General features: G+C 41.7%; 1 protein-coding gene across 3 annotated transcripts in view; it reads right to left on the bottom strand.

Moving 5' to 3' along the window:
• LOC131675475 (kinesin-like protein Klp10A) overlaps positions 1-15,822 on the bottom strand; it is a 929,209-nt gene that overhangs the window by 550,946 nt on the left and 362,441 nt on the right. The window lies entirely within an intron of this gene.

Here is a 15,822-nt window from a genome sequence, read left to right as displayed (position 1 = left end):
GGCTGATGAGTCATAGCACCCACTTCTACCACCCCCTCCTCATAGGCCCTAGATAAAGCGTCTGGCACCACGTTGAGGTCTCCCTTTCGATACTCTATATCGAAGACGTGTCCTTGAAGTGCTAACGCTCAACGCGCTAGCCTTCCTGTAGGATTCCTCATACTGTGGAGCCACTTAAGGCAACTATGATCGGTGATGACTTTGAAGTGGTGCCCCTCAACATATGGCCGGAACTTCCCGATAGCCCATACTACTGCCAGGCACTCTCGTTCGGAGACTGTATAGTTCCTTTCCGCACTGTTTAGGGAGCGACTGGCGTACTCAATTACGCGCTCCTGTCCATCGATTTCTTGCGTCAATACCGCGCCTATCCCACTATCGCTCGCGTCCGTTTGTAACACGAACTGCGCGCTGGGATCTGGCGACTGCAAGATCGGTGCCGGGACCATCGCGACTCGTAACCGTTCGAAAGCCTGCTCCTGTTCCTGCTGCCACGCAAACGGGACACTCTTCTTCGTCAGGTGGTTTATCGGCTCAGCGATGGTTGCGAAGTCGGGTATGAAGCGACGATACCACGACATCATCCCCATGAATCGCTTCACCTGTCTGATCGTCCGTGGTACTGGGTACTCCATGATGGGCTTGATCTTCTCTGGATCTGGCCTTACCCCTTCACGGTTCACTAGGACCCCCAGGTACTTGACTTCCGACTTACAGAAGTGGCTTTTGGTCTTATTCACAGTGAGGCCCGCACCCAGGATTCGTTGTAAAACCAATCCCAGGTGTCGCTTATGCTCCTCAAAAGACGGCGAGATAATAATCACGTCGTCGAGGTACGCAAAAGCGAAAGGATCTAAATCCGGACCAATCACTCTGTCCATCAACTTCTGGAAGGTCGCGCCGGCGTAAGACAATCCGAAGGGCATTCTCTTAAACTGAAAATGCCCCAGGCCGGGGACTGTGAACGCCGTAATGGGGCGCGACTCCTTTTTAAGAGGTATCTGATGGTACGCGCTACTCAAGTCCAGTGTCGAGATGAACTTAGCATCCCTGATCCTTCGCAGGATGTCGCTCATGAAGGGTAATGGATAGGCGTCCGGCTTGGTTACTGCGTTTACCTTCTGGTAATTTACGCAGAACCGATATTTGCCATCTGCCTTCTTAACCATCACCACTGGACTTGACCACCCGCTGGTTGCTGGTTCAATGACGTCGTTGTCCAGCATGGCCTTGACCAGCGCGTGCATTTCGTCTCGCACCCTGTCGGAGACCGGGTAGTATTTCTGTTTACAGGGTCGAGCGTCTCCGATATCTATCTCATGCTCGACCCCCACAGCACAGCCTAAACACTCGCCTCCGTCTGGAATTAATCCGTCGACGAGGCTAGCCACTTCTTGACGCTGTGCTTCCGTGGCTTCTACCAGGCCTACGGGTGCGAGGCACGACGTACCAGTGACGCTTGCCACTTCCAACGGTACCGCCACTTTGGCTTTCGCCAAGTACAGCTGGTCCGTGTCAGGGTTCAGGTTGGCGCTGAATTCCCTTACGAAATTCGCGCCGACGTAGCAGTCATCAAACAGCAGTGGCGTTATAGCGACCCTTATATCTTTTGTGATTCCCCCTACCGTGAAGGGGAAAATCACATGACCCAAGATGGGACATGTGCGACCGTAGGCGAGCTTCGCTTCTCCCGCTCGCGTGACGTCCAGGCCCAACCCCATGTCTGATGCCAACCTAAGCCCGAGTTGACCCATTACCGTCGATGAGGCCCCGGTGTCGTAGAGTGCCCTTAACTTGTAGGCACCTATCCCCACCTGAAGCCATCATCTGGTCTCATCCTCGGGTCTATACCTGCGGGGAGCTTTCGCCGTCTCTCACCCCTCTGTGGACGGGAGGCTTTCACGGCTCTTCTTGCCTTGGGCAGCCGCTACTCGCATCGACGTGCTCTCATCCGCAGGTGTCTGGGTCGCCGGCGTATCCTCTGGAGTGTCAGGTGGTCTCCTGGAGCTTTTGGGTCTGATGGTCTCCTCTCCGACCCATTCAAACCCCTGCTCCACCACCTGAATCCGGCCTCCGTACCCTTCGAGGATACAAAATGCCCGGTTACCCATATCAGGCATCTGTTCGGTCGCTGTCGCTTCCAACGCCACCGCACTGCCAGGTCTCGTAGGGTCCGATATCCCTGGTGAGACCTTCCTGAACCCTGGGGTCGCTGGCGGGCCCCTGCCCCGTTCCAGCGACCCGCGACGAGAGGTCACCTTTACTGGGGACGCGGAGGGGACCTCCGTCCTCCGCTTCCCTGCCCGTTTCCCTTGTTGCAATCCGGGCAGTACCTTCTGGTAAAGCCTAGTTTGCCACAACACGAGCACTTAATCGGTTGGGAGTAGTCTATTTTCCTCCGCTGACCCTCTCGTCGCTGGCCAGGAGACCCTGGGGGGGTTTTATTCCTCCCCTTTTCTTGCGGCCGACCCCTCGGCCGCCTGGGAGAGTTAGCCTTCCTCTCCTTAAAGTACCGGTCCATATCGCGTCGCAGGATCGCAATCTGCGACGACAGATCCTCCATGCGGTCTGTCGCCTGCGTTGCAGCGATTGTGGGCCGGTCCTCGGGTCTCTTGGCCGGGACTTTAACCGGCGACTCGGGTTGTAGCTGTTCCCTACCCCGAGGCTTGTTGGACATGGCCGCCGTTCGGGGTCCTGCCCGGGGCGGTGGTGCCTTAGCTGACACCCCCATGTGCTCGGGGTACAACGTGGACGTTGGCTCCAACCTGGTCCTCGGGCGCTCGTCGTCCCGCAAGGCGGTCTCGATTTCAGTCGCCCGGGCGTGGAATTCGTCCACGTTGGAGAACGCATTCCTCCGCAGCTGCATCCGGATGGCGGGTAGGAGATTTGCATACAGCAAATCTAACTGCCTCTGCTCCGGTAACGGCGGGTGTAGCTGGGCCAACATGAAGAGGAGGTGGCAAGCGTATTCCCTTACCAGCTCTCCCTTCTCTTGATAACGGGCTTGGGCCTCTTGCAGCAACCTCTGCTGCTGCAACTCGCTCGACCCGAACCAACGGCGAGCGCCGGCTATGAAGTCGGCGTAGCTCCTCCATTTGAGCTTATTGAGCTCGTACCAGGTCCTCGCAACGCCTTCGAGGAGCTCTGATACCGAGCACAAGATTTCGCCGTCTGTTAGCCCTGAGCCCGCGCGTAGATCCTCCAGTCGTGACAAGAAGATATCTACGCACTCTGAAGCCGTGCCGGAGTATCGCAGCTTCCATCCTCGGACAATCCTACCCGCGTCCCGAGTCGGGTAGTACCCCGACGCCGCATTGGCGTCGTACCAGGCGGATCCTTCCGGGATCGCCTGCCCTTCATCCATGTCGGCGTCTCTTGGTCCTCTTCTCGGTGGCTGTTCCGTCCTTGAAGGCACCTGCCTTTGGGGAGCCTCTCGAGGTTCGCCAGGGGTCGGTCGCTGGGGTTCCGGGGTACTACCTGGTACCCTTGGGTCGTAGTGGCACGTATACGTGGATTGGAAGTCCACGGTCCTCCGGGGCCGCTCTGGTATGACCGTTCGTCGATTGGTGGGGTCCCTGCTCCTTAACTGTTGGACCTCCGCCTGCAGGGCGGTCACCTGGTCGCTCCACCGCGCGCATACCTGATCGTGCCTTTCCAGCATCTCAAGTATGCGGTTGATCCCGACACGGTTGCGCTCGATCTCTTCTTTTAATCGTTCTGTCACGCACCGTTCCTCTTCTTCTTCTTGAGGTTGTAGCTCCTCATTTTCGAAGCGTCGGGCTCTTCGCCTATCCGGCGATCCGGTGGAGCCCTTGTGCTCACTACTGACCCCCTCCGTGGGCCCCTTGACCTCGCCGGTCCCCCCTTCCTCTGCGGGCTCTCGCTCCCCCGTCTCGCTCTGACTCTCCTCTTCAAAGTTGTCGTAGACTGCGAGAGTCCGCGTCAGGTTCGCCTCCACCACCTCATCCCTGTATAGCAGCATGAGTGGGTGGGCGACAAGATCCTCCGCATCAGCTGCTTCTAACTCTTGTCGCCTGGACTCCAGCCACCTCTCTCGACTCCTTCGCCTGCGTTGTGTGGCCTCTCTATCCAACGCCGCTCCTTGGAAGTCTAGGTCGATATATTCGCCTAGCAACCAATATGCTAATCGAACTGCCTGCATCAGCTTAGGACCATCTGTGCGCAACTCCAGTTGCGTCAGGTATCTGTCCAGCTGTGTCGAAGGCAGCTCCGAAGCCCACCGGGTTATCGCGTCGGCGGTATCCTCCATATCGTTTACGCTGGGGCGTAGGTGACGGTTGAGGTTAATTTTCCCTAGTCGAACACTACCGCCTCCTATCGCCCAAGGCGCAAGCGGGGTGTTGCGATTTTTATCGCCAACTACCCAATTACGCCTTTATTTACAAGGCAACAATACGCGTGGCTTGTGGGTGTGTGCAGGTATCGCGTACTCTAAGGAAGTACGAACTTCCACTTCGCAACTACCTGCCTATAGGTGGAGGCTAACTGTTTGTTAGCTCCACCGGGTTAGTTAATCTAACCCTACACACACCCCAATTGCGCGCTCTGCTGGTACTGTCGCTCGGTGACTAACCCCCCACTAAAATACTTTAATATGTAATAAAACACTTAAAAAAGCGAAAAGTTAACTAAAATACGATTAGTCACCTTTTATATTCGCGTTCGAGCGACTACGGACGTCTCTTCGACCCCTGGGATTAGTATGCTCTCGGCTCACAAAAGCAGGTGTTATTGGGTCGGAGAGGCGTCTTTCCCCTACCGCAGAGCACGCACCGAACGAGCCACGCGTTACTTTACCCGCTCGCACCTTATTACGCACGCGCGCAAACGTCTCTCTCTCGCGCGCGTTGCTCTCTCTTTTCGTGCAATTTCCCTCGTGTGTGAGTCCTAAATTAGTTGGGCGCCATGTAACAGGCTGTCGCCTAGCCTATAATCTCTAAAAAAGTGCCGTTATTATAACTAGACGAAGCCTTGTTATCTATGTGCTCAAAGCACAGTAACCTACCTTGCCTCGGAGTGCCTTTGCGCAGAGTCTCTTCGCTGTTCCGAGTTGGGTTCCCCCAACTCACCGCTTGGCGGCGCTGTCGCCCCTTGCTAGTAGCGCTCGTGCGGCCGCCGCTGGAACCTAAGTCGTCGACTCGCGTCTATCGATAATCGCACGATTCGTGCTACGCAACCGGCGAATTCGAATCCCCTGAAAATAAAGACTGGCGCGACCTCCGGACAAAGGAAAGACTAAATAACGACTATTTAACTCGAAAGTAACGATCAACATGCACTTTATTGGTGCAATTTAACTACACGGGAGTTTTGCCGAGAGACTTTCGCACGCTCGCGTGAATGACAAGACACGCTGTTCGAGAGAGAGAGAAAAAAAACCGCGATTACCGCGAACTACCTGCTCGCACGCAACAACAGATTCTTCGCGCTCGCTGCGCGGATTCGCACGCAAATGATAACAACGATTAACAATGGGAAGAAGGTGCACCTACCGCGATATCGATGAGGATACGGTGGCCAACCGTATCCGAACAACAAGTTGCTTGACGCCGCTTCGATGCTCGCTGTGCCGCCTCGTAACTGTTGTCGTTGTTGTTGTTGCTGCTACTGATGTTGTTGCTATTGCTGCCGCTGCTGTTGCTGCTACTGCAGTTGTTGCTATTAGCACACCCACGCACTCAAGTTCTCAATGTCAATGGCAAACACACGAAACTTGAACGGCTCGGGAAAACGGTGGTTAGATCGGCACGAACTGACTGAGTGGCACAGTCATACTGTCGGTCGGAGCCTCCCCTCCCGGTCATTGCCCCTTACGCGCTCTCTCTCTCTCGCGAACCGAACGCGGCTCCTCTCGCTTAGCCGCTCGTTAACCTCGCGCGAGTCTTACGATTTTCGGTAATCGTTGCAACTTATATATTTTTATTTTCCTATATGAAAAAGTGATGCTGAGTGAATGTTTTGTCTTGAAAGGTTCACCTCTGAAATGCCGTAAGTGGCATTCCAGCAAATTTTTATTGAAAAGAATTAAAAGGAAATGATTTTAATTAAACAACTCAATTTCGCGTGACCTGACCCTTAAATCTACAAATGAATCAACCTTTAAGATTTTGATTCAAAACTGGTCCCTGCGGTTTGTTAATGTAGCACTGGTAACAAATAAACAACACTATTTTTGTGGGAAAAAAGCCTTTCGGCATAAAAAAAACCCAATTTATTAAAATGATACAGATTGGATAAATTCGGATGAATTTGAATGTAAGGATGATAGAGTGATGCCGCACATAGTGACACGCACAAAGGTCGCAATTATTTTCGCACGGTACTATCACGTGTTCACATAAATTTTACGCGTGCGCGCGCGGATGATTTTTGTACACACATTCACACACAAAATAAATGTTGCTGGTAATATCAATGGTATCACACAAAGATGATTATAGAGAGAGAAATGAAGTTAGCTTGATATCGGTGATATCATACAAAATGAAAACAAAATTGACAAGACTTATGAGATTAGCTTGATATCGGTGATATCATACAAAGGCAATAGTAGACAAAGGAAAAGGTTCGTGGATTACTATCTGTAATCACCGCGTGGCAAGGGCCACTTATTTGTTTGTTATAAATAATAAACACTAGAGTTGCGCAATACGTTGTTTTGCGTCTTTGGTATTGTTAATCGTTGACGATTTTAATTATCACGATCACAAAATGAACCGGATTGCGTTGAATTTCACGGATGCAAACGAGAGGTAGAAATTCGCGATCGCCCTCTACGCAAAGGCTGCTCGAGCTATACTAACTACGTGCTCGCGGTCAAATTGGCGCGAACTATCTAAAAACCGCGAAAGCATGTGCAGTTGGTGGCGCCATCTCCCGCAGTTCTCATTCAAGCTCGGCTCTCACGCTCACACATATACACACATGTGAGACGACGGAACAGTGATGAAATTTTATTTATGACCTGATTGACTGAATTTCGTCACGTGTGTCACAATTATGAGTAAATCGGTCATAATAATAAATCGAAGTACTTTACATCTATCAATACAAATAAGTATAATAATTTGTAGGCATTAAACTGTATATGACTTCCACATTCTCTCAATGGCCTAACCTTTAAATAATACGATAAAGTAATCTTAATGCACTTCAATTGCATTTATTTATTGAACATATAAATTAATTGAATATATCATTATTGTAAAGTTTAGCTTCGGATAAATATGATCAATATTGAGAAGAATGGTAAATTGATATTTTATATGAAATTCTGCGAATTTATTTCGGTGCAGTCAGCACCGTTCATTTATTTTAAATAAATTTTGAAATTTAATTAATAAATGTAAACAAACTCTCCAAATGGTTTCAGATGAACAATGGAAAAAACAGTTAAATTAAAATAATATATCTGTTGATATGGAGAAATCCTATGGAAAGCTTTATACCATGAACCAATACGTTAAGAAAGAAACAAAATTAAATTGTTAGGCGCAGCTGATGGTTCTATCCTTATCCTTGCCTTACATTTATTTTTATTTTTTATTTTTATACGTTTTACATATTTTATTCCTAGCTTATCTTTAAAAAAAGATGAGTCGCTGACATCCAACGTTGTGATTTTTTGATGCAAAAATAGAATGCGAAATTTTGATTTTTCCTATACTTTGAAATATTATTATTATTATATATCAAAGAGTGTAAGATTTCTATTTTAGCGATAAATTCAATTTATGAATAATTAACATGGATAATAAACTGCAAGAATGGAAATATGTTTATAAATTGGTTTAAGAACATAATACGTTATGTTTTGAAATTATTTGTACAAATTGTTAATTTTATAACCATCTCCGATACTACAATTAATATCGTTGTATTAAAATTTGGTAGAAAGAAAAAGAGAATAAAAATAAAATAGAGAGTATATATTTATCTTTTGTATATTTTAAATTAAAACGTATGCGAACAAAGGAAATTAATTATCAAAATATTAAACCCGTTAACTTAGAAGAATATTCACGGGTGTTTTCATAGTGGCAGCAAAAAGTACACGACGTTAAATGTATTACTCATACTAATATAAGATTGGAGCCATAATCACTACTATTGAATATGTAAGTTTAGTGTTGTATAATAGTATAATAGCATTATTAATCTTAGGTCAAATTAATCTTTTGAATAATTTTTCCGATATATCTTGAAATGAGTAAAAGTTCATCGATTTCTGAGAACAAATGGGTGCATGTTCTATTTTTATTCATCAATAAATGTTGACGTATGTAGTCTATTTTAAGCAACATGATTTATTCGTGTCCATTGAAATCTTGAAGTTGACATGTAAAAGGTTCAAATAATGTAATAGATAATAGTAAAACATGAAAAAAAAAGCGCGCGAAGAGCGCTAAATAACACTAGTAGTATAAAAGTTGATAGTATATAGAATATTAATTTTCATAATTAAATAAAAGTACTGCATTATGATTATAAAATAGTACCAATTTTAGTATAAAGTTATGATAATTACAAGAGCTTATTTCAAGTAGAATAAAAAATATAGTGACATTAGAATTATATAAAAATGAATACTGATATTATATTATATGTATATTATGATGTTCGTATCACTTATAAATAAAATAATTCGAACTCTCGTAATCTAGCTAATGAGTAAGAATTTGTTTCCAATGATTTTACTCTAATTGTCAATAAAATAGATAAGTAAATCAAATGTAATTAATAAGTAAATCGAATATACATAAATAAGTACAATGTTTCGAGGAAAGTCAGACAATGCCCTAGTTTCTTATGGTGCGAATTGTCCCATAAGCAGGGCTAAAGTCTTTCTTTGATAGGATATATTTCAGCCCAAGTTTCTTATAGCGTGAGATGTTCTATAAGTCGAGCTCAAATTATAAGGAAGGGACAGTCTTGCTCAGTTAATCACAATGAGAGAAAAAACTTAGGTATAATCCAAGTTTATTCAGACTCATGCGCTCACCTTGCAAGGCTAGAAGTGAATGCTAGCCTGTGCAGAGGTGGGCCTATTTATACATAGATTTTCCCGCTTATTTTTGCAGGAGAGATGTCATCGAAAATTTGAGAGACATTCGCGAATTTTGAGAAATGAGTTTTCTTAATTTACAAGTAAATAACCATTAATATTAAGTTTTTAACACATGTAAACTTTACAGAATTTGTTATTTGTTGATTTTATACAATATACAATTATCGCCAATAGTGTCGTCAAAAGTTATTAACTAATAAAGTTAATTAACGTGATATTACACTATTTACAATAGAAAATTATTAAATTTTCATATAACTTTATAGTTGATTAATTTTGAAAGTATTCTCCAAAATTAATTATTTAAATTAATTAATAACATTTGAATTATGACTAATTTTTCATATTTGTAACGGTTTTTTCTAATCTTAATATGCAATTATTAGATTAATTATCTAAGATTTCTATATCATAAAGTTATCATTATCAAGTATAAACTTAATATTTTCGTTCTATATCTAGCTTATTGTTTAAATAAATTATTAATTGTTTATTTCCTAATAACAGTTATTATTCAGCTGTTATTAATGAAACCAATTCTTACTCATGTTCTATGCTTATTCACTTTGCATATGAATTATTTACATTTTTCTAATATTTCATATGTTAACGTAATAAATAAATCAACTTTGCATATTGATATTCATTATTATTTCATAATATAACGGGGTTCCTGCTCAGCTTCGCTCGAGCGGGACACGCTATATAAAAGTAACCGCGGAAAAGTAGATGAATGGCTCTCCAGAGCAGATCGGCACTCCTGCACCGAACGTCCTGGGTCCAGCAGCTCAGTTGCCTCCTTCTCGAGTCGAAAACTTGGCCCGCGGAGAGTGTCGTAAGCTTTCGTATGACAAGGCGCGACAGCCAAGGAGAAGCTAAAGCGCATAATCGCATATACGACTAGGAATCGAGGGAAAATGACACATAGCAAAGGAGTGAATTGAATTCATTTATTCATAACACAAGCATAGAATAGCGTAGTTCGCGCGCAGTACAAATAGCAGCGTGGATAGCCTCGCGTCAGATTTCAGTGCAGCCGACGAGCTGCGCACACGCTACGCAGCGAGGACTTGCACGCGCACGCCCTGTTAAGAGCGGCTAGGCACAATGCCGACGGCTAGCCGGCGCGCACCGTTCGAACGAGAAAGCGACATCGCTTACTCGTGTCGGCTCTTTAGCCGGTCGAAATGTCTCGGTCACTCGACTTAGATGAAAACGGCAACCGCACTTGCTCGTTGTAAATCGGACGAAGCGACAATACGCGTATAACGGAAGCCTGTTCGTAGGCCGAACGAAAACAGAAAAGAAATAAGCAACTATGCGGTAAGGTATCGACAAGGATACGCAATTTAAGCAACGCAGGAGGAGAGAGCCATAGAGAGAGAAGCCAAGTTAACAGACTGGTACTTACAATGCTGGAACTGACGAGTCGCTCTACAGTAGATTCGCAAGTAGTTCTCGGCGCGCTCGCTTGCAAAGGACTTGTTAATCGCGTTATCGCTTCTTGCGTTTACGCTTTTTCTCTCTGCTTCTATCACCGAGTGTTCGCTGGGCTTTTCGGGAACAGCGTCGATGGTTGTCACGTGTGTGGCTATCAAACCTGATTGCTCTCTCGAGTAATTAGCGAGCTCGCGTTGCCGGTTACTTGCTCGTTGCCGGTCGGAAGCAGACTTACTTTTTGTCCCTACTCTCTCTCTCTCCTCGAAGGGCTCGCCTCTCCGCGAGGTTTGCGCCGCGAGTCGATATCGATAATCGAACTATAATCGCGTCACTTACCGGTTCGCTGACGTCCACGCTGCAATTATTTAAACATGTTTACATGATAATTAATTATTATAGATAATAATTATTTGATGGCTTCCCGGGGAGAGAGAGACATAACGAACTTACATGCCGTTCGTTATAATAATTGAATGTAATTTTTGTTATTATATTATGAATCTACATGCTAAAATCTATATAATCAATACTTTGTTATATTAAATTTATCTCTAATTAACATATTTTTCTTAATATCCAAAATCATTATATCTATATCTATTACTTTGTGACGTCACGCTGTTTATTTTGATTCGACTCTTATTTGTATACAATCGCGTAAACAGTGAGGTAGCGCCGCTTAATGTATTGATTTGAATAAACAGATAGATACGTTAGACTAGTTGCAGTAATTCAGTGATTTAATAAATAGCTCATAAATAGGATCGTTACAATATTTATATTTTCAGATGTCAATTATCCACCTTATGAATTGGATATGAATAATCAATCACAATGTCATATTAATGAAGATACAAGTGTTTTGGAATATTTTGTAAGTATTAAAAATTGAAGGTCTATTATTATGTATATTTGGAGAATTATGATGATTGATCGTATTGGCTAATCAACAAATGTTTGCTCTATTTTTACTTTTATTAACATATAATTACTTTAAATACATATATTTAAATACTATTATTACTTTATATTGCAACGATTACCGAAAATCGTCAGACTCGCGCGTGGTTAATGAGCGGCTAAACGAGAGGAGCCGCGTTCGGTTCGCGAGAGAGAGAGAGAGCGCGTAGGGGCAATGACCGGGAGGGGAGGTTCCGACCGGCAGTATGACTGTGTCACTCAGTCCGCCTGTGTCGACTAACCTCCGTTTCCGAGCCGATCACGTTTTCCGGGTGATAGTGCGAGGGCGATATTGCGAACTTTGGTGCGGTGTGCTGAGTGCAGCAGCAGCAGCAAGAGTAGCAGCAGTAATTGCAGCAGCAGCAGCAGCAACAACAGTAGTAGCAGCGACAGCAGCAACAACAACAGCAGCAACAGTAATCGCGGCGGTGCGGCGAGCGGAGAAGCAGCGCTTCAACCGTTGATTGTTCGGATACGGTTAGCCACCGTATCCTCATCGTCCTTGCGGTAGGTGCACCTTCCCCTTTTTATTGTTGTAATTAGCGTGCGATCCCGCGCAGCGTGCGATCCCGCGCAGCGTGCGCGAGGTAATTAATTGTTGAGCGCGAGCGGTTAGTTCGCGGTAATCGCGGTTTTTTCTCTCTCTCTCATTTAGCGTGTTTTGTCATTCGCGCGTGCGTGCGCAAGACTCTCGGCAAAACCCTCATGTAACTAAGTTGCATTAAATAAAGTGAACATTAATCGTCATCTTTAAATTAAGTAGTCGTTATTGTGTCATTCCTTTGTCCGGAGGTCGCGCCGATATTTGTTTACAGTCGATTCGAATTCGCCGGTAGCGTAGCACGAATCACGTGAATATCGATAGGCGGGAATCGTCAACTTAGGTTCCAGCGGCGGCCGCGCGAGCGTTACTAGTAAGGGGCGACAGCGCCGCCAAGCGGTGAGTTGGGGGAACCCAACTCGGAAAAGTGAAGAGACCCTGCGCAGGCGCACTCCGAGACAAGGTAGGTTGCTGTGCTTTGAGCACAGAGATAACTAGGTGTCGTCTAGTCTTAATAAAGGTACGTTCAAGAGATTATAGACTAAACGGCAGCCTGTTACAATATTTGTTTTATTATATTACATTCAATAGTTCTAATTGTGAGAATTTTAAATTATATAATTTTAAATTAAAATTATATTAAAATTCAAATTATATCACTATAGTTATACCATTACAAACAATTTTTTTTTCAAATTTCAGTTTTATCAATAAGTAAATAAACTATCTCCAGGAACAAAATTCTGTCTTTATTACTGTAATAATTTATGATCTTAAAACATTGCAAAAAAATCTTATTGGACTCTATTCATTTTTATGAAGTATTTTTTATATATTTTAATTGCTGGCAATTGTAAAAAGTTATGTACAATATTTACATGAAAATTTTTAAATATATTCAACTTGTTTACTTGAATGGAATTTAATTGTATTTCATATAACTTTTATCGTGTTTAATTAATTGTTTATTGCATTTTTCTACGTGTTACATATTTGAAGGAATATATTACATTCTATTCCAATATTAAATATGCTTGATATTGTATGAAAAAATATTATAAGTGGTTTTCTGAATACAGTGAACCAATATAGTAACTAAAATTATTTCGTTTACCAAAAAATTCATGATAAGCTACTTATATTTACATTTTATTAAACATAATTGTAATATTCTTTTACATTTCATTAGGTGTCTCAAGTAATTAAGAATTATTATGCATGATCTAAACAAACTATAATTAAATACAAATTTATTGATTATAATAAGATATTTTTTATCTCAAAATTTGTGAAATACACAGAAAAATAAAATTTTATGGTTTTAAATGACCATCAACCACGACTATATCATAATACTTTTGTTGAGCATCTAATGAAGATGTTGAGTTAATGAATGTTTGTTTACTTTGTGTACCTCTATCGAAGTACAGTAGATCTTTATTTGTACCTAGATAGTTAATGCCCATCCTAATACAGTTTGGGTAGGTACTTTGCACCGTGTAGGTTTCCCTGGGGCTAACATTGGTTTTTTTTGCTATTTTATCTATTTCATCAAAAACTTTTTCAATTGATGTTTTATTTGTTAATTGTAGATTAAAATCAGGGAGCATGGCATTTATAAACTAAATACGTTTGGTATCCTTGTTATGGGGTTCCATATTTAAATGTTTAATAAAATCGTTTGCTAACTTGATTATTGTGATTTTGTCCTCTGTCGTTATTTTTTAACATTTTTTTTGTAAATAAATTGAATCAATCTAGTGTGAGATCTTTTGTAATACAAATTCCAATTTTTATTTGCACGGATATATGTTCTAATATCTTGTTGTAACTTCGTATGGTTATTCGCATTCTCATGGATAGGAAGCGAATTCCCATAGAAATTATTTAATTGTTGTATAATATCTTTACATTTGATTTTATTGTCGATAATTTGTGAATTTTGATGTGTTTTTTATCCATCTTTTGAGTTTAGTTTTCCTATTATTTAAACTATCAGTAGTTTTTAGTTCATTTGGTAGATTGTTGAAGAGCATTACAGCTCTTACATAGCTATTTTTTATATTATTTTTGTTCTTTTCGACTGCTGTAATTTATTAAATCTAATTTTTTTGTCTTTTAATGTACTTCAGGTGTAATTCTTCGTAGTGAAAAAGTAGAGATTCAAATGATAAAGTCTAGTCCAAGTCGACTGGATAATTTTCTACATTGAATTTGTTTTAATATATTATTCTAAATAGTATATTTTGTAGATTTTTGATCCCTTTAATTTCACCTCTATACGCTCCTCCCCGAGCAATAATTCTATAGGACAATGCTATGAAAAAATGCGTAGTAAAGCATCAATATTTCAGCATTCATTATTTTTGATAAATTGTAGAAAACATATGTCAAAAATTTGTTTTCTTTTATATATATTTTGTACGTACAGATCCCATTTCATATTAATGCCGAAAGTTGCATCATCTTGCTGAAACCATATTCTTCGTCTTATTTCTAAATCAAAATCTCCTAACAATTCTGGCAAATTGTACCTTAGAATTGTTAATTGTACCTTACGCAGTAGAACAGATTTTCAATTTGGATTTCACTTCACTTGGTTAGTCTATAACTATGTTTAACCTTTCGAGTTAAAACACTGTAAACACGTCTAGTCTCCCTGAAGACTAAACGCAAACTGATGGAAACATATGATATTTACATTTTATTAATAATAAAAATATTATTTATGATAGAATTAATGTATCGATTTACTTACAGAACAATCATCTAGTATCACAAAATATAGAATATGATCTTTTGGAAAGTAGTGATGAGGAAGACAATTTCAATAATTTGTCAATGTACGACATTGAGACCATTGGTAGTAAATTTAAAAAATTAGATGAAATTTTATGCGATGAAGAATATAATGAAGTTCAGGAATTACAGATAAGTGTTAGCAAAATAGAAATTATGTTAGCTATAATGAAATTTTGTAAAAAGTATCATGTACCAACCACAAGAATTGTAGATTTATTTAAAATGCAAAATATGTTCCTTAATAAGATAGTTTTCCCAGAGAATCGCTATTATCTTGATAAATTATTCAATCTAGAAGGAGGTAAGGAATATCACGCTGTATGTTCATTATGTAAAGTATATCTGGGAACATTTGGTAAAGAACAACGTACAATATTTCGTGAAGTGTGCGACGATGATATCGATTTGAAAGATCCCTTTTATAGCGGTTATTTCGTTATTTTTAATGCTGCAAGCGAAATTGAAAATCTTGTCGAAGCCAATGCCGACTTTTATATAGATGTCGTTTCTAGACGTAATAATGAGCTTAATGTCGATTTTCGAGATATTTACGATGGTCAAAAATATAAGCAATTTGTAGCATCCTTACCGGCTGATCGTATAGAGTCTTATCTTAGCGTTACGTTTAACAGTGATGGGTTGCCAACATTTAAAAGTTCAAAATATTCAATATGGCCGATTCAACTGATGAAATTCCTCAAAATATTCGTTCTCAGAAAACTATTACTTGTGCATTGTGGTTTGGGCGTGACAAACCATACATGACATATTTTTTACGTCCCTTTGTCGAATATATTAATGAACTCTCAAAAAATGGAATAAAATGTAAATTGCAAAATGAAATAAGAAATTTATATGCATCATGCTGTTGCGTGGATACTATTGCGCGAGCACCTATGCAAGGCCATGTACAATTTAATGGTTATTATGGGTGCAATTGGTGCTTGCATCCAGGTGTACGTGTTCGCCATGATAATGGATATTCTATGAA

Source organism: Phymastichus coffea, unplaced genomic scaffold, assembly GCF_024137745.1.
Source record: "Phymastichus coffea isolate CEN01 unplaced genomic scaffold, Cenicafe_Pcof_1.1 PCOF00023, whole genome shotgun sequence".
Lineage (NCBI taxonomy): Eukaryota > Metazoa > Arthropoda > Insecta > Hymenoptera > Eulophidae > Phymastichus > Phymastichus coffea.
This window is presented reverse-complemented; position numbering and strand designations above follow the sequence as displayed.